At 40.8% G+C, this 18,882-nt stretch overlaps 1 pseudogene; it reads left to right on the forward strand.

Moving 5' to 3' along the window:
* The first annotated feature begins 675 nt into the window (after positions 1–675).
* LOC108387326 (SWI/SNF-related matrix-associated actin-dependent regulator of chromatin subfamily E member 1-like) lies at positions 676–4,272 on the forward strand (annotated as a pseudogene).
* Positions 4,273–18,882: the final 14,610 nt, after the last annotated feature.

Raw genomic sequence — 18,882 nt, forward strand, 5'->3', positions numbered from 1 at the left:
CAGCAGTTACAGAGCCAGCATCTGCCAGCCTTTGTTGTGGGCTTCCCAAGTGGCAGAAATGGAGAGGAGGCACCGAGAATCCCTGCCTCCATCCCTGCTCTGCAGAAAGAAATCCCGCTGGGAGGTCAAACTAGGGGGGGCAAGGAAAACAAGGTGAGAGGGAGCTAACAGAGGAGAAAGCACTAGGGCTAGAAATACACTGGCCTCAGATCTTAGGACAGGCTGGTAGCTAGATTTATCATGGTGATCGCTTCATAATGTATATACATGTTGAATCACTATGTTGTACACCTGAAACTAAGATAATATGTATGTCAACTATACTTAATTAAAAAAAAGACAGGAGGACAGGCTTTCTTGCTGTGTGCAAGGAGAGTGTGGGAGGGGGAATGAGGGGTAGAGGAGGCAGGAGGTGCTTAGGCAGACAACCTTTGACCACCAGCTGGGAAAGTACCTTATAGGTTCATAGGCAGGCACCTGGCTCTGGGATGATTAGGGCAGAGGAATATTGTTTCCCCAGAGTGTAAGAGCCAGATAGGAAGTGGTTTAGAGCAAGTGCTCTGAATTAGTTGATTTACATATGAAACACACACCTCCCATGTGCTACCCCAGTCTGTCCAACAGGGAAACCCCAGGAATACAGAAAATAAGAAATTCATATAGGGACTCAGCCATCTCACATGGGCTATGATCTTGGTGGGACAGTAAATCCAGGCATTCTCCCTCCTACAAAACCAGAGAGATGGGAAACAAGGCCTGAACTGTGAGCACCCTGTGTCTCAGATTCATCCTTAAGAAACTGAGAGCTTAATCTTTCACAATGTCATCATTTTATGCCTCACCTCCCCGCCCAGCTCCTGCAACACAAATGCCCAGCACATCAGGGTTTATGGAATACAGTAGTCATCATGCCTACAACTACAGGCTAGGAGGAACCTGGGCCCAAACAGCCAGGGCATGGTGTCCTCTGGTATTATTATTCCAAACCACCAAAGATAAAGTCACTGATGTCCTGTGTGAGGTACATCAGAAATGTCTGGGACCAAGTAAAGGCTTCCAACCCTGACTTAGTTGTAGGACATTGGCAAGATTATTGGAGGCATATGGCAAGATCTCACTAATGAAGAGAAGCAAGAGTATTTAAACAAATATGAAGCAGAAATATATAGAGTAGAATTAATCTACAGAGGCCTTTCATAATCCTCCTGCCTCCCCCCAACACCTTCCTCACACAAGTACAAAAAGTTTGCAGGAGCTGCTTTAGAGGACAACACAAACAGTACAGTCTCACATGGAGAAAGGGGTACCTTACATGAGCAGTCAGCCTGCTGAAGATCCAGGTGATGATGATGGCATTCTTCTATAGTATCATTGAAATGCAATCTTATGAAGGTTTCACATGAGTAACATTGTGGTTTCAACAGGCACCCATATTATCAAGTCCTCACACCCCCCACTGCAGTCACTGTTCAGCGTAGTAGATGCTATATGATGATGGCTTTTTAATTGATTAATAGACCTTCTAACTATAGTTTTAGGTTCACAGCAAAACTGAACAGAAAGCACAGAGTCCCTGTATACTTCCTATCCCTACTCCCCCAGACAGCCTCCCCCACTATCAGCGTCCTCTAGAGTGGTGCATTTGTTACAGTCAATAAGCCAACATAGACTTACCATTAATGCCTCAAGATCATATACATTAGGGTTCATTCTTGGTGTGAATCTAATTCCATAGGTTTTGACAAATGTATAATATCATGTATCTACCATTATAGTATCATATAGAACAGTTTTTACTTTAAAAATCCCTTGTGCTCTGCCTATTCCTCTCTTCCTCCTCCCTAGCCCTGACAACCCCTTATCTTTTTACATATCTACAGTTTTGCCTTTTCTAGAATGTTATATAGTTGGAATCATATAATACATAGGAACTTCAAATTGGCTTCTTTCCCTTAGTACTTTGTATTTAAGTTTCCTCTGTGGCTTGATAGTGCATTTTTGGGCTAATGATATTCCATTGTCTGGATGTACTGCAGTTTATTTATCCATTCACCTATTGAAGGACATCTTGGTTGCTTCTAAGTTTTAGCAATTATGAATAAAACTGCTATAGACATCTGTGTGCAAGTTTTTATATGGACATAAATTTTCAACACATTTGGGTAAACACCAAAGACCACAACTGCTGAATCACATGGTAAGAGTATGTTTAGTGTTGGGAGAAACTGCCAAACTGTCTTCTGAAGTTGCTATACCATTTTGCTTTCCCACCAGCAGTGAATGAGAGTTCCTGTTGTTCCAAATCCTCATCATTTGGTGTTATCAGTGTTTTGGATTTTGGCCATTCTGATAGGTGTGCTGTGGTATCTCATTATTGCTTTAATTTGTAGTTCCCTAATGGCATATGATATTGAACATCTTTTCATATGCTCACTTTCTATCTGCACATCTTCTTTGGTGAGGTGTCTTTTTAGGTCTTTTGCCCATTTTTAAAAATTGGATTGTTCTTTTTCTCATTGTTGAGTTTTAAGGGTTCTTTGTATATTTTAGATAGAAGTCCTTTATCAGATATGTTTTTTGCAAATATTTTCTCCCAGTTGTGGCTTGTATTCTTATTTACTTGGCACTGTCTTTTATAGGGCAGAAGTTTTTAATTTTGACAAAGTCCAGCTTAGCAATTATTTCTTTCATGGATAATGCCTTTGGTGTTGTATCTAAAAATTCATTGCCAGGGTCACCTAGATTTTCTTCCATTTTATCTTTTGATGATGGCTTTCAGTAAAGCATGTAGCAATGCTTCAATCCAGAGAAACTACCTCATCAGTGCAATACTTAGGGAGAGTGTGGTGCCAAATGTTCAGTGATCACAACAGCTAGAATTCAGATCCCCAGACAATAGTCTGGTTTTTAATGTTTCATCAATGAAAACTAAAAGCTGAACTTCAAATAGAAGAGCAACACCAGGAAAAGAAGAGGAAATTCCTGGAAAGTACAGGTATGTTTAAAAAGGAACTTCAATGGTTATTCAGTTTGAAGGTAGAAGTGGACATGGAGAAAACTGCAGGTGAAATTGCACACCAGAGGAGCCCACAAAAGACAGAGGAGAAGAAAGAGGCAGCAGAGCAAGCTGAACACAGAGCAGGAAGAGCAAGCAGCTAACAAAAACAAAGAAAAGAAAGAAGAAAGAAAAAAGGAGGAAAACGAGCATTTCATTGGAGACAGGAGACACCTTGAAGAAATTTTAGAAAGCCAAGGGAATGGTGAGGACAAGGAAAGAGGATAGGAAGGGTGGACAGTCTGACAGAAGGAGGGACCAGTGATAGTGACACTGGATTTGACACTATTCAAAACAACAAGACAAAGGAGAGAAACCACTCCAAGACCCAGTACCAGAAAGTGAGAAACGAAAGAAATCCTGCCTTGTTTTACGTGTTCTAAATAATTTTATAAATGGAACAATGTTCTCTGAGTTAAGAAGAAAACAGAGGAATGGACCCTTCCTCTCACTATCACTGCATGGCTGGTCAGATGCACTCTCCCAAGACTTTGGGTCCTGATGGAGAGACACAGGGAGGGGGAACTGCATGGAGGTCACCCCCCAGCTCCAAGTAGTATGGCCTGGCCAGGTTGCTCTCATGTGAGGCTATTCCTATTCTTCCTCCTTCCTGGCCTGTGGAATCTCTGGCTTTCTCAGACTTCTTCAATATGTTCCATTTTGCTTCAGCTAAGTTCACTATTTAAGTTGGTTTCTGTTGCTTGCAGTCATGGAACTCAACTGACATGTCAGGAAATGGCTGTCTCAGCTATGACTCTGCATTTTCTCTTAGTTCAATAACTCCCAAGCTAGAGCTTTATATCCCAACTTCAAATTTCTTGGAGAACCAATCTGACTGACCAGCTTAAAGTTAGGTGTCCACTCCTGGTCCAATTAGTCTGGCTCCAAAAGGAGGTGGAGTCTTATTTACATGATGCTAATAAGACTAATGGGGAAGCTGGTGGTACAAATATCCACATATGATTATGCAGACTGTGCAATGTATAACTCCAAGGGGTCCCATTCATACTATGGAAATATGTATATTCATAATGAAACCATTTTAACAGATGACAGTAAAGTGTGTTGACAAAGGGGCACTTTTTTCTAATTCTTACATAAGTGTTTAATCGGCTAGTGGCAACCCTAGGTTGGGCCCACTGCTTGGCAAGGAGGGGTCTGGTAGGCAGTTCTTAGAGAAGATAGCATGGGCCAGGTACACCTCAATGGTGGTGCTACATATCACATATAACTGGTAGGGTCTGGTGACCTTGATGCCTGGAGCACACATATCATCCCCTCTTAATGTGCTATAACTGGCTGTGAAGTACCTACACTTTAGAAAGTAGTTCAAGGCTTTGGAGTGAGAGAGGATGAAAGGGAGAATGTCTGGGCTGCAAATTCTGTCAAGCTAGGTTCCACCCAAGGGATTCAGAGCTGCTGCACACTCCCAGCAGAACCCACCAAACGATTTCTTCTCTCTGTAGCTACCTTAGAGAAGGTTCATTCATGCAGTCAATGGCTATGTGTCAGTTCTGTGTTACGGGCTGGGGGTACAACAGAATAAGAGAATCAAGGTCTATTCTAGTGGAGGAGGCATACATGGAACAAATATTTACTAGATTATGATTATGAATGTGCTATGAAAGGGAAGACCAAGGTATTGGGAGAGTGCTGTTACTGTAAGGGGATCAGTCTTAGCTAGGAGTCAGGAGAAACTTCAGGGTGAGTAGCATTCAAATAGGGAAAAGTGAGGTAGTGTAGAAAAGGTAGGATTGATTTCTTATAGGCTAAGCTCCTGTTAGAAAGAAACTGAAAAATGCAATGGGTTGAATAAGATAGAAGGAATTTTTCCTGTAGAGGTCTAGAGGTAGATGGGGTCTAAGATGAGTTGGTGTCCTACTTTGTAAAGTCAGATCAAAGTAACAGTGGCTTAAACAAGAGAGAAATGTATTTATCTCTCTCATGTGAAGGTCCAGGGCTAGAGAGGCCAAGATTGGTATAGAGATTCTGCTCTATGAAGTCTACAGGGACTTTATCTACTAGGGTTCAATCAGGGAAGCAGAACCACTACATCATGACATCAATCATTTATTATAAGAATAGATGACACAATTGTTAAAGGAGCTAGAGAAGCAAAGGTCACAAAGGAGAATTGGAAGATCATGGAAAACTCACAACTTAGCCATCTAGAAGCTCTGGTTGGCAGGAAGGGGTAAAACTGTGTCTTGTAAAGTAACAATCACAGACGATTTTTATTTTTCAGAGGATGACTACAAGTCCCTGCCAGGCCCTTCCCAGATACCCACTGGATATAGGTGAAACCAGTCAAACCCAGGATACATTTGTTTGCCCAGCCATTGACCTTTAGATAAGAAAACACATCCCACATTAACATGCAACTGGTTATATAATACATAAAACATGGCTGCTGCAGGGATCAGAGGATGTGGAAATCACTGTGGGATGGAGGAACCTGAGTAGGAATTTCCTGATTCCCAACCAATCCCACTTCACCACAATCTTCAAGCCTCTCTTGCTGATAAGTGGAGAGGCGGATCTGAGCTAGCCTCTTGTCTCCTTGCTCAGCTGCCTTTCAATAAAGCTCTTCCTTTTGCAAAAGTCAGTGTCCTGTGTTTGGCTTACCAAATACATCAGGCAGCAGACCCTTGTTTGGTTACAGGGAGACAAGCCAGAACTCAAATAAGGAAGCAAAGCATATCTTGTTTCCTGGTGTGGGATAAAGAAAGGAGCTGCTGTAGAAGTCTGTGGAAGGCTGTTGCAGCTTCATAGATTCTACTCCTTCAAGTTTTCGTCCAGTGTCTGGTGGCTAGCCTGGGGTCTCTGCTGTTTATCAGGGCTGGCAATAAGGAAAATGAGCTGGACACTCAGGAAAATGAATTAAGGTCAAATAGGAACTTTCTGGCACCTTTACATAGGTCTCTTATTGCCTCTAACCATGACAACCTTCAGAAACATAAAACCTTCAGAGCTATTTCCATTTTCCAAATCTTGAGCAAATTCCTCTTTAGGTCAATTCCAACCCAGAACCATACAGGGAAGAGTATTTTGGGAAATGTAGTTCCAGCTTAACCAAAGTGACACAAGTGGTACAAAACCACCATATGGACCCAGGGTCCTTGTAGATTATTGTTAGGCATTCTCACCTCCTGCTAACCACTCCACTTTTAACCTCCATATGAGGGGTAGGTCTGCCTTGGGAAGTGGCATTTCAGGAGCAGCAGAACCCAGATTGAAACATCATGGGCTCATCCAAAGGCAAGTCCTCCTGTCTAAACAAATGGGAGGGAGGGCTGGAGGTGGTGGCCGGATAGTAGTAGTTTCCTCCTTAGGTACACACGATCAGGCAAGGGAATGATATCCCAGGGAAACATGAGCTCATAAAGAAAAATAAGAGGACATTTGAGCAATGCAATCCCTATAAAAGAAAATTAAAAAATGAACAACCTGTATGAGATGAAGCAGAATTAATGGACCAGCGAGAACAAGAATTTAAAATAATCATAATAAAAATCCTCTAAGAGATCATGGAGAATATTGTAAATCTGAAATAGGCAATGAGAATGTATAAAGAAGCTATTGAGTATAAAAAATGTAATAGCTGAAATAAGGAACTCAGTATGTAAGTTGAATGGTAAAATAGATTCAGACTAAGAATGAATTCTTGAACTGGAAAATAAGGTTGACAGCCCTCCCAAAGGTATCAGAAAGGAATAGAAATGAAAAATATAAGGGTAAAGTTAATAGATATGGAAGATAGATATGTTTTTAAGATAAGAGTTTCAGAAGAGGAGAGAGTTTTGTTTTGTTTTTTAAAGCTGGAAGGAATGAAATATTAGAAAAAATATTGAAGAAAGGAATTCCAAGAATTTTACAGAATTAGATAAAAGTGTAAAATTTCATACTGAGTACCAAGATAGTTAAGAAAAAAAAAACTTGAACATATTACAGTATAATCTAATAAAGGGAGAGACAAAAATTCAAGATTTTCTAGAGATTCATAACAAACAAACAAGGAAACATAAAATGAAAAATACAACCCAGCCACACTAACCACTAGGGACAAATGTCATACGGACATCAGTGTTTTTCAATAGCAATACTGAATGCAAGAAAGAGACCTTTAAAACTAGAATTTTCACATATAACTAAACAATAATTTTAGTACAAAGTGAAATAAGATATTCTCAAGTTTTCAAAGTCACAGAAAAGTTACTTACCCAAAAACCCACTTTGAAAACACTTGAGGAAGTATACTAGTAAAAAAAGAATAATTCCCAAAGTACACTATCAGATGGGGAATGAAGGTTGACTAAAGTATTTAGTAAAGTATATGCTTTTCTAGATAAGTAAGCCTAAAAATTCAAAAAAACAGCTATATCCATTATTGAGCACTATAATTCTAGATGATGCAGAGTTGTGTATCTGGAAGGGAATGAAATGAAGTCTATTGGGAGTTAAACATACTTTTTGTGGGGGAAGGATATAGCTCTTGATAAGCTCAAAATTGATAGGAAAAAATAAACATAAATAATGGTTATAATAACCTAGGGGTAACACCAGAGGAATGAAAATAGGATGTATAACTTTCAGACCAACAAAGAAAAATTCAATTTATCCAGTGAAAATTATGAAAGGAGAAAAAAGAAAAGAAAAAAATTAGATATGGTAAATAGGAGACATGAAATAATATCACTGGTATTTCTGAATATAACAGCAAATAAAATAAGTGTGAAGGGGTCAAATTTACAAATCAAAAGGCAAAGACTCTCAAATTAAAAGTAAATAAAATACTGAAATGTTATTTTAAAGGGGGATACAGAAAGGTTAAAAATAAAGAGAAAAAAGATAAATGAAAACATTAGCCAAAAAAATCTAGTGCAGCAGTTTTCATATCAGACCAAAATGATTTTAAGGTGACAAACATAAAAGACAAAGAGGGACATTATATATTTGTGAAAGAATAAATCAAGGGGATTTATGAATACATATGCACCTAGTGATACAGATTTGAAATAACATCTGGCAAAACTTGGGAGTGGGGTGGGATTAGGAATAGATAAATCAACAACGGTAGTTAGATATTTTTTAACAGATCCTTCTGAGAACTGATAGGGTAGACAGACAAAAATTAAATAAAAACTTAGAATATTTAAATAATATACTTAATAATTTCAAATTAATAGATGTATAGAGTTGTGGGTAAAATTGTAATATTTCCAGAATATTTTCTTGCCTGGCTTTAGTGCATCTTCAGCGGTGGAGAGAAGTATGGCTTTAGAGCATCTGCACATCAATAGGCGATCCTCAGGGGTGGAAAAAGGTTCATATCAGTGGGTAATTACCTGGGCAACCGAGGGCTTACCTGAACCTGAGAGGTTAAGGGGAGGGCTGGTTGGATTCTGTTGGAGCAGGAGAGAGAAATGGCCCTGGACTGCAGTTTGTAAGCAATAAATGGGTTTTAAACTTTATTTCTCCCTTTGACTGATTTCAGTTTTAGAGGTATTTGCCCCGTGATTTCTTCTCCCCAGACTTACAAGAGTAAACTTTACTCCTCAAATTTGGGACTACTTATGAGATGTTAGTAAAATTTGTTTCTGTAGTAGATCGCAAAGGAAACTTCGATTCATTTCAAAGATTCTATATCAGAAAAAAGTTTTCAGATCATAATACAATAAAATTATAAATTAAAAACAAAATGATAGCTTTAAAAATCCTTTATGTCTGTAAACTAAGAAAATATTTTCAAACTGCTCTTAGTTTAAAGAGGAAATTATATGGAAAATTTTTAAATACTTGAAAATAAAGCACTGTATGTCATAATTTATGGGACAAACTTAAAACAGTACTTAGAGGAAAATTTATAGCTTCAAATATATTTGTCAGAAAATAAAGAAATGGGAACAAGTGAAACAAAACTAAGCATTTAACTTGGAAAGCTTAAAAAGCAGTAGAATATACACAAACATACAAAAAATTAAAAAATAAAGATAAGGGGAAGTTAAGCAAACTGAAAATTGTAACAAAAAAGATTAATAAAACTAAAGCCTGGTTTTTTAAATAAAATTTACAAGATAAGAGTATCTTTAAAAGATTGATCAAGAAAAAAGGAAGAAGATGTAAATAAACTAAACAAATAGTAAAGGAGGAGGAAATAACTAGTCACAACAAAGATTATAAAAATAGTAAAAGTGATTAATACTATGTGCTTTAGACATGTAAATAATCTAGTAGAACAAAAATATTGATCCCTGTTACATGGAAAGATAGGCATGAGCAGCCAGGGAAAGGGAAGAAAAGGTTCAAGGAAAAAAGCCACGCAGTTAGGAGGTCCCACTAGAAGACAACAAGGCTTTGCAGGGAGATAACTTCTGTGCCTACTGGACTAGGCCAAACCAGTCCCAACCAGATCACAATCCAGGTGCAACTGAACAAAACTAAGAACTGCTCAAATCATACTTTATCATAATCTCATAATCTCATTTAAACAAAATTGTGGTATTTCTCAACAGCACTCTACCCTAATCCCATAGGCTTTTCTGTGTGCATTTTGGGAAAAGACATGTGCACCAAGAGAAATGGGTGTATAAGTAGAGCCATCAATCAAATAATCTCACCCTGTCCATCAAAGAGGCACCTCCTGGCTAGGACATGATAAGACCCTCCCCTAAAAGTTCAGTGCTTTTGTCTACCTTGACTCTGGCCCACTCCTCCTTTGGAGTGTATTCAAATAAAACTCTCACTCTGCTTCACTATTGTGTCTATGCCTTTCAATTCTTTGTTTCGGCCAGGCAAGAACTGAGAACAAACTTGACTTGTAACATGCCCACAGCCCTGCATTTCACTTCCAGGTGTATACCCCAGAGAAACTCTTGCATATATTCACAAGAAAACATGTAGTGGAATGTTCACCATTGACTGCAACAAATTTAAGACAATCTAAATGTTCATCAACAGCAGACTGGAAGAACTATAGTACAGCCACATGGAAAACTACCCTGGAATTAAAATGAACTGGAGCTACATCTATTAACATGGATAATCTCCAAAACATAATTTGGGAAGCCAGAGAAAAGTTACAGAATGATATATGCATTAGATACTATTTAAACTGAGTTTAAACACCCTGAAGCCCAAATCGTATAACAGTTAAGGAAACATACAAGTGGAATGAAAGTATCAAAGTGTACATGGGAATGATACATACTAAATTAACAGTTGTGGTTTCTTTTGGTAAAGAGCAGAGTAGAATGGGACAGAGGAGAGCAAAAAATAGTCTCAGTTGTTTTTCAATAAATATATAATTTTGCAATAAATGTTCTAGAGTCAGTATTTTATATCAAAATTTGATAGTTAGATATATTATTATTATATATAGATTATAAAGTTCTTATAGTCTATTGTTTTTCTGTTTGAAATATTTCATCATTAAAGAAGTTACAAGTAAAAAAAATTAGAAACAGCTTTATACCAGTAAAATTTTAAATCTCTAAGGAATGAATGTTTATTGAAATATGTAAAATGCCAAACTATGCACAAGAAGAAACAGAAAATAAGCCAACAATCAGTAAAATAATTGAAATGATCAAGTCATCTCCTTGTAAAATTTTTTCTCAGCTCAATGGGCTTTACAGCTAAGTTATACCAAACCCATTGTACCAAGCATGCCTTTTTTGTGTGTGTGTGTCATTAATCTACAATTACATGAAGAACATTATGTTTACTAGGCTCCCCCCTTCACCAAGTCCCCCCCCACAAACCCCATTACAGTCACTGTCCATCAGCATAGTAAGATGCTAAGCATGTCTTTTTATTCTAAGGCTTTGATCGCTGGAAAGACTGACGTTCATGGGTTAGCCAATCCTAGAAAGAGGAAAGGACTCACTTGTGAGCATGACTTTCATATGCAAACTTACCAGTCCAGAGCCCACACACCCTACTACCTCTTCCATCTGCTCTTACACTTCAGGCCACTATTTCCTTGCCCTAATCACCACAAGGCCAGGTACATGGCAACTAGGGACAGCCTGCTGAAATTATTTAAACTAGCCAATCCTAGGCCTATTCATTTTGCCTTGCCACATCACCTCCTGGCTATATGCCTCAGAGGAACTCAAACTCAAGTCCATGAGGGGACAGGTATGAGTGTGTTTGCTAGAGCAGAAAATTGAGGCATCCAAGTATCCATCATTAGAAGGGTGAAGTAAAATGTGATAGAGCAATGCGTTCTGTGGAGTAAATAGGCAGCAGTTAGCAGCAGTGGTTTTGATGCATATATAACAACATGGATATATCTTAAAAGCAGTGAAAAAAAGTAAGGAATAGAGACCTAAAATGTATGCATATATAAAACACAATATATTTTTCAAAGATACATATAATACCCAAAGACATAAGCCAAATATAATATAGTAAGTCTATGGGGGAAAGGGGGAAATAGGAGCACTGATGGAGATGCAGGGAAGAAAAATTAGCATATAAAAGAAAACAAAAGGCCTTCCCATAGCCCATGATTGCATTGTATGATCTGGGGAGTGTGGTTAACTAAAATCTGCATCTGAGATCCACCCCAGCTGAAACAGACACCACACATGCATGTGGCTGTGAGCACGCGCACACACACACACACACACACACACACACACACACACACACACTACAATTTGTACCAGACCTATTGGCTCCCTTAAAACCAAGCCTGGGGCCACTAAGGGGGCAAGCAGAAGGATATTCAGGAGGATCTTAGGGTGCAGACAACATTCTATTTCTTAACCTGCATGATGGGGCATTCATTTAATAACTGTTAAACTGCACAAATACTTGTGTGGACTGTTCTTTATATCTCATTTGAAACATGACCTCCTTTGGCACTTATCTAGTGAAATAGGGACAGGGCTTTGAGCATCTCTTGCCCACCTTGTTACCTCCCTCCCCTTGCCTCCTTATCTCTGAGGGGTTCTGAAGAACAGTTTCAGAACCTTCAATCTAGTCCAACTCCTGCTTCACTCAGAAACAAACTGCAGTTCATTCTGGCCACCTCTGTGTTATTTCCCAAAGGTGGCTAAAACATCCATTGGCTTTAATGGGTCCTGATGGAACCAATGCCCAGGGGATGAAGGCTCTCGTCACTCTTGACCCCAGGTGGCTGCCAGACACTGAGCTGTGCACAAGTGTTTGAGGTCTTGTTCTTGCCCTCTGGAGAGGACAGACAGTAACTCAGTAAGTGACCCATGAAATCCATCTGTGCTACCTTCCCTGGAAATTCTTCTGCTGCCCCTTTTCTGACCTTGTCAGATCTATATTTGTCAGTCCTCAAACTCAGCCAGAGTCCTCTTAGGAGAGAGTTAAAAGGGAGTGTGCAAACTTCCTGCCAGCTCCCACCTGAACCCAGGTTCATCTCTGTGGCTTGAAGTCATCTGTCAAGAAGCAGCCCCCTTTCCTTTCAGGAGTTATCTATGCATCAGTCTTCGTGTGTTTAAAGATCTTCCATAGGTGAGGTGAGAAAAGGAATAAAGTGACTTGTGACTATTCCTTTTTCTTGGGTCAGCTGATCCCACAACATTCCATAAAGTGTGTTGTTAGATCTTTTTTTAATATCTACTTTATGGATGATGACCATGGAAGGATGTGACTTGCCCAGGGTCCTTGCCCAATCTTTCCAGGTTCCCAGACGCAAGTCCTGTGTGTGTGTGTGTGTGTGTGTGTGTGTGTGTGTGTGTGTGTGTGTGTGGTTTTCCCCTTACACAACAGGAAGCAATTCTCGAATCCCAGCAGGGTGTCTGAAAATTCAACTCAATTCTGATTCTACCTGCCCAGAGACAGCACTAGATAAGGGCTTGTCCTACAAGACTGCCCTTCACCCTCCCACTCCAGATGCCAGTCCCTCCATCTGCCTCCTGTCCCTGCAGCTGCAGTGTAGCTGTTTTCCCCACTAGGTGGGTTATTTACACCTTATAAAGCTGTTAGAAGACCTCCAGACATCTGCAGCCCCTGCTAAGTCTAGTGTGTGCCCGAGTCTAAGTGGCTCCTGATAGCCCTGTACTAGTGTTTTCTCTTAAAACCTAGGATTTGTCCCTCTGAACGCTCACCACCTTAAAATAGCTCCAATTCCCAAAAACACCCATCAGTTATGTTCTTTTCACCCTTCCTGCTTCTTTCCACCCACACCAAGCATCCAGCTAGTCCATCCCTAGAGCAGCACAGATGGGAGCAAGGCTGTGGCCACTGATGCCTCTGGCACCCAGGCGAACAAGGTTGCATTTCTCGCTCTTCTCAACTCCAACCAGACACCAAGTCCTTCTCCAGAGGGGATGAAAAGTTATTCTTCTACAAATCATCTCCTGAGTTCAGAAGGCACTCTGTTTGTTTTGAACTCTGGCACACACTAGACTTAGCAGGGGCTTCAGATGTTTGGGGGTCTTGTAAAAGCTTTGTAAGGTGTAAATAACCCGCCCTTAGTGGGGAGAACAGCTACATTGCAGCTACAGGGACAGGAGGCAGAACACAAAATAACTGTGGATGAGCTCCCCCTTGTGGCATTTCAGGGTGTGGCAGCCTAAACTCGTCTGGGCATCTGGGGGAATTTCTTCCTGTACTGTCCAGAACTGATGGAGTGCTTGCAGTAGTCATAACATTCACCATTTCACCTTCACTACAGCTGGCAGAAAACTTCTTCTCTTCACCAGCGCTTGTCCTCCAGCCGGTACCCTCAGGCGTGCGCTGAAGCCTCATTTCCTCCTAGAGGAGCCTGCTGACGCCTGCCCCCTGGTACTCTGCTTAGTACTCTCTCTGCTCTTTCTGCTGCTTCTTGATTTACTATGATTGGCTTATTTAATTGTTTATTTTCACCAGTGGACCATAACTTCCTTGGGCAGCTTAGTCTCCTTTACATCCTTGGCAGAGAGAAGGGACAGAATTAATTTCTGTCAAATGAATAAACAATGAATGAGGGAGTATTCCTGGCATGCACCACCACAGCCTAGTTACACAGTTACACAGTGCCCCAAGCTGGCACTCACTAGGCACTCACTAGGGAGAATGTCTCTAAAGACCATTAACCTTGAAATCTCAAGCACTTCCCCTTGCAAAACCCCAGATGCCTACATGTCATACTACATCTGTTCCTTTGGATTTGCACCATTCTTTCACTGGTAAGATTTAGGGAGAGAGGAAACAAGGGAGGAATTTTATGACATAATGGTCTGGTGCTGAGACAGAGTCCCTGAGGATTGGGTCCTGGACATGGTTGCTGACATGGGGGAAGAGGGTCCATCAGTTAACATCACCCAGAAAGTGAACCCCAAAAGGACATGCAGACAGCTGGCTCTCTGAAGCTGGGGCCAAGACTAGTGCATCAATCTCGATATCTCATTCTATTACCTTTTGTGATGTTTAAATAAGTGACCTTGACCTCTCCCAATCAGTGGTTTCTCCTCGTTTGCCATCTGTATGTAGTGATGGAAATGGCACTGTGCCAGCAAAACCCTGGGTTCCCCACATGTGCCACAGAAACACCTTTAGCACTCTCTCAGAGTACTGGGAAGACTTTTAACAGTATTTCTACAGCTGAAGAAGAGACTCAAAGAGTAATATAACTTGCCACAATCACACAGCTGGTTAAGCGGAAGTGCTGGGATGGCAATCCAAGTCGATGGCTCCAAGTGTGTGCTCTTACCTTCTTAAAAATAAGTAATATACTCACATAATACAAAATTCAAACAGTTCCAAACAGTGACAAGTAGGCCTTCCTTCCACCCTCTCACTCAGGCACTCTGTTGCTCTCTCCTGAGAACCAGAGCTATAATTAGCAATGGTGTCCCTCCTGAGCTTTTTGATACACACATATTCTCCCCCAACATATGCACATGTGAAGGTCAGCCTAGCACACACCCTGCTTTGCATCTTGTTCTTTACACCTAACAGTATATCTTAGAGTTTGTTCCACATCAGTGTATTTAGGGCTGTCTCAGTCTCTCCATAGCTGTATACTATTACTTTGATGGATATAGTATAATTGATTTCCCCAGTCCTCTACTGATGGACATTTAAGGTTTTTTGCAATCTTTTGAGATTATGAATAGTGTTCCAATGAATGTTTTTGTATACATATTTCACACATGTATGTTGTATGTCTGGACCAAAGACTCTTAAACATTATATTTTGTTTGCTTGCTCTTTTGTTCGTTTGGTCATTCATTTATCCAGGCCCAAAGGACACAGAGATGTATACTACCCTGTTCCTCCTGGAGGATTGTACACATTGGTGGAAATGGTGAACACATCATGGAAGGAGTGCTGGCTGTTCTGTCTCTTGAAGCCTGAGGCTGACAACTCATGTGAGGACTGACCTCTCCAAAGCTCCTGCATGGATGCTGGTACTCATGTAGACCACACTCTCCTTCATGCCATATACCATACCCTTCCCAAGCTTTTTTGTGTGTGTCAAGCCTTCATTTGACCAGCTTTCAGGGTGGTCCATTGGAGATAGGTGGGCATGCAGAGCGCCCTCTTGTGAATTTCTGTGGAGGCAATGGAGGAAGACCCAGGATTGCCCACCTCTCTGAGGTCCTCTGGTGCTGAGCTGGGCAGCCTCAAGACCCCTCCTTTGCTTCAGGTGCTAAGAGCAGAGGGAAGTATCCTCCCAAATCCAGCTACCCCCCTACTAGAAAGTGGATGATCAAATTTAGGGGTATCCTGTGCCCTGGGCTTTAGAGTGTAAAATCAGGAGAAAAAATACAGAGTCAGAGGAATGGGAATCTGGGAACCAAACACAAAAATGAAGGGATGATCAGAGATGGAAAAATAGGTACACCAAAATGGGCTGAGATCTCCATTAGACGGAAATTACAAAGATGCACTTTCTTCATTCTCCAGGTTGACAGACCTCTGTTAGTACCCAGATACTCCCTTCTCTGCAACTAAAACAGTGATGCTCAAACCAGCACCCAGGCAAGTGGGCCTAAACCCAGACAAGCTGGGCAGGGCTGGCCCTTGAGGAGACTTAACTCTGCAGTCCCACCTCATTTGGGAAAGTGAGCTGAGCGCTGACAGCTTCCCTCAGTTCCGTGCCACATAAGGCTCTTCATAGGGCAGCTTACAATCTGGATGCTGGCTTCATCAAAGCAAGTAGGCAAAAGAGGCCTGGGAGAGCAAGGTGGAACCCACAGTTTTTTTGTAACCTAATCTCAGAAGTGACATCCTCTTACTTTTGCCATATTATATTCATTAGAAGCAAGTCTCTAGGGACAGCCCTCACTCAAGGGGATGTGATTCTACAGGGGGAGGAGGATAACACAGGAAGCAGGGATCACTGAGATCATTGCAGAGACTGCTTATCATACCCCTCACTTGTAAAAGCCCCCAGTACAAGGTCTAACTCTTTTCTCTTCCCATCTGCATCCCCCCTCTCTCCCTTAGGACCTGGCCATACAAATACAAGCCATAGCCTCCCCACAGCCCTGGCGGCCTCTCCCAAGTGAGGATCCAGGATAGCCTGAAGAGGATTTTTGCCTCAGAAGACAAGAACCCAGAACTCAGGTGCCCCAAATGATAAAACAGATAGAGGTATTTGGTATGGCCATTGCCATTGGTTAGCAGACAGGCTAGGTACGGAGAAGAACCAGGAGCCAGACTGGGGCCTGGAGGCACTGTCCCTCCTGGGGCTGTTCAGATACACAAGCCATACCAGGCCATAAACCTACATCTGAACACCTTCCGATTTGGGAGGAATCTCCCTTTGTGTGTGTCTTGGAGGGAAGCAGAATCTCAGCTGCCACCGGAGAAGCACAAAGGCCCGAGTTTTCTTTCTTCACCCTACTGTCAGCTAGCCTATGGGTATATGACCCAAGCTAAGCCAATTAATGCTCCTATACAGGATGACTCTACAATACAGGGATAGGAAGAAAATTATTGGAAGTGGGGAAAATGGGGCTGGGAACATGGTGCTTTGTGGCAGAGATACCAGTGTGGACTCTCAGTCAGAATATTCATGTGGTTTGACCTTGGCTGCATTTGCTGCCTTCCTGGTTCCTACACACTGGTTCTTTGTTATTTATGTGGGTTCTATGAGCTATCCAAAATCTTTCCCAAAAACTCTCTTTAGTCTTTTTTCTTTATGGTAGCCAGAATTAATTTTTGCATTTGCTGCCAATAATTGTAACTGGTATATAAATTGGTACCAGACAAATGATGGGAGGCAAAAGATTATCAGGGTATGGAGGACAGGGGGATTGGTTACTTGGCTCAGTTAGAGCTGTAGGTCTACTAAGATTCAGTAATGGGAATTTGGTAGCCTATGGCATATAGTGCAAACCAGCTAATTAAATTATTGCCTGTGGTCACCTAGAATGAAATGTCTACTGAAGAGAGGCTTTAGGAAACCATATGAGATTGAGTACCTGCTTCTAAAACCAGAGGACAGCTTACAGAATTTGAATTACTAAGTTCAAACTCTAAATTCTCAGCTCAAATCGTTGATGGGAAATAGACCTTATCTCTTACAGCAAGATTGAAATGAAAACCAGTCTCTGAATTTGATCCTAATGGTTCTTGAACTATAATATTAGATAAACCACCATCTTACAAAATCATGACATTAAGAAAAACAGAACCACAAAATTGGAATAGGGCCATGTAAGAGACATTCAGAGGACACCCATAGCTATCACTGAGACTCCCCTCCCCTCCCCGGCTCCTCCCCACTGTCTGCCATGCTCTGCCCTTGACTGAGGACACTGTGATTTCTTCTGCAGCTACCTCACAAGAGGATATCATTTACCATGATGCCCCACCCCTCTGAGACCCAACATTTTCTTCCAATATATCCAATCTCAGCATGCCAATTTTGGGGGGTGGTTCTGCACTTAAGTAGCAGAGGCAAATGAACATAAATAACACATTAGTCAGCCTAGGTACCCCATGGACAAAGTTCCTGATTAATTATTTTTGCTTCTTCTAATTAAGTGCCTGGAAACAAAATAGCCCACTAAGTTGCCATTTAATCGTATTTTTTTCCAACGGTAAAAACTGGTGAATAGTGGCTTGAGTTGAATTATTGTGTGCAAAGACGTCTAAATGGTTTCCAGTATCTATTTTCACCTTCTCTCTTAGAAATGAAACCTCAAATTTTTAGCAGAACACATAGCTACTGAGAATAAAGACTACATTTTCCAGTCTCCTTTGCAGCTGAGTATGGTCATGTGATTAAGCTCTAATCAATAGGATGTGAGTGAAAGATATGATGTATAATTTCTAGGTTGTGTCTTTAAAGGCAGGGGTTATACTCTTTCTCCCTCCTTTTTCTCAATCCTCCTGCCCAGAATACAGAAGTCGTTATGAGGCATTCTGGAATGTGGACCAAGGCAATACTCTTATGATGGTGAGAAAACAAGATAAAAAGGATGGCTTTATGGAATAGAGACACCATACCAGCTCTGGACAGCCTACATTTGGACTGTCACATTAAAGAGAAATGAAATTCTGTATTGTTTAATTGAGTCACTGTTATTTTAGGTCTCTGTTACTTGCAGGCAAGTAAGTAATGATAATAGGTAATAAACTCCAATTATAGAGAATGTAAGTGCCTCTCTCAATTCCCAGACCTCAGTTATTTCACAGACTCAAAGCCCCTTAAGTAAAAAGGAAACTGAGAGTCCTTAGTGAGGAATTCTGTTATTGTGGCAAAAGAATGTTCTCTTGATAATTATGGCTATCATTTGTTGAATTTCATTATGTGCCAAGAACTGTTCCAAGTGCTTCACATGTATTAATTAATTTATCCCCCTAACTACCAAAGAAGTTGATCGGTACCTTATAGCAGATATAAAACT

This window comes from Manis javanica, chromosome 7, assembly GCF_040802235.1.
Source record: "Manis javanica isolate MJ-LG chromosome 7, MJ_LKY, whole genome shotgun sequence".
Lineage (NCBI taxonomy): Eukaryota > Metazoa > Chordata > Mammalia > Pholidota > Manidae > Manis > Manis javanica.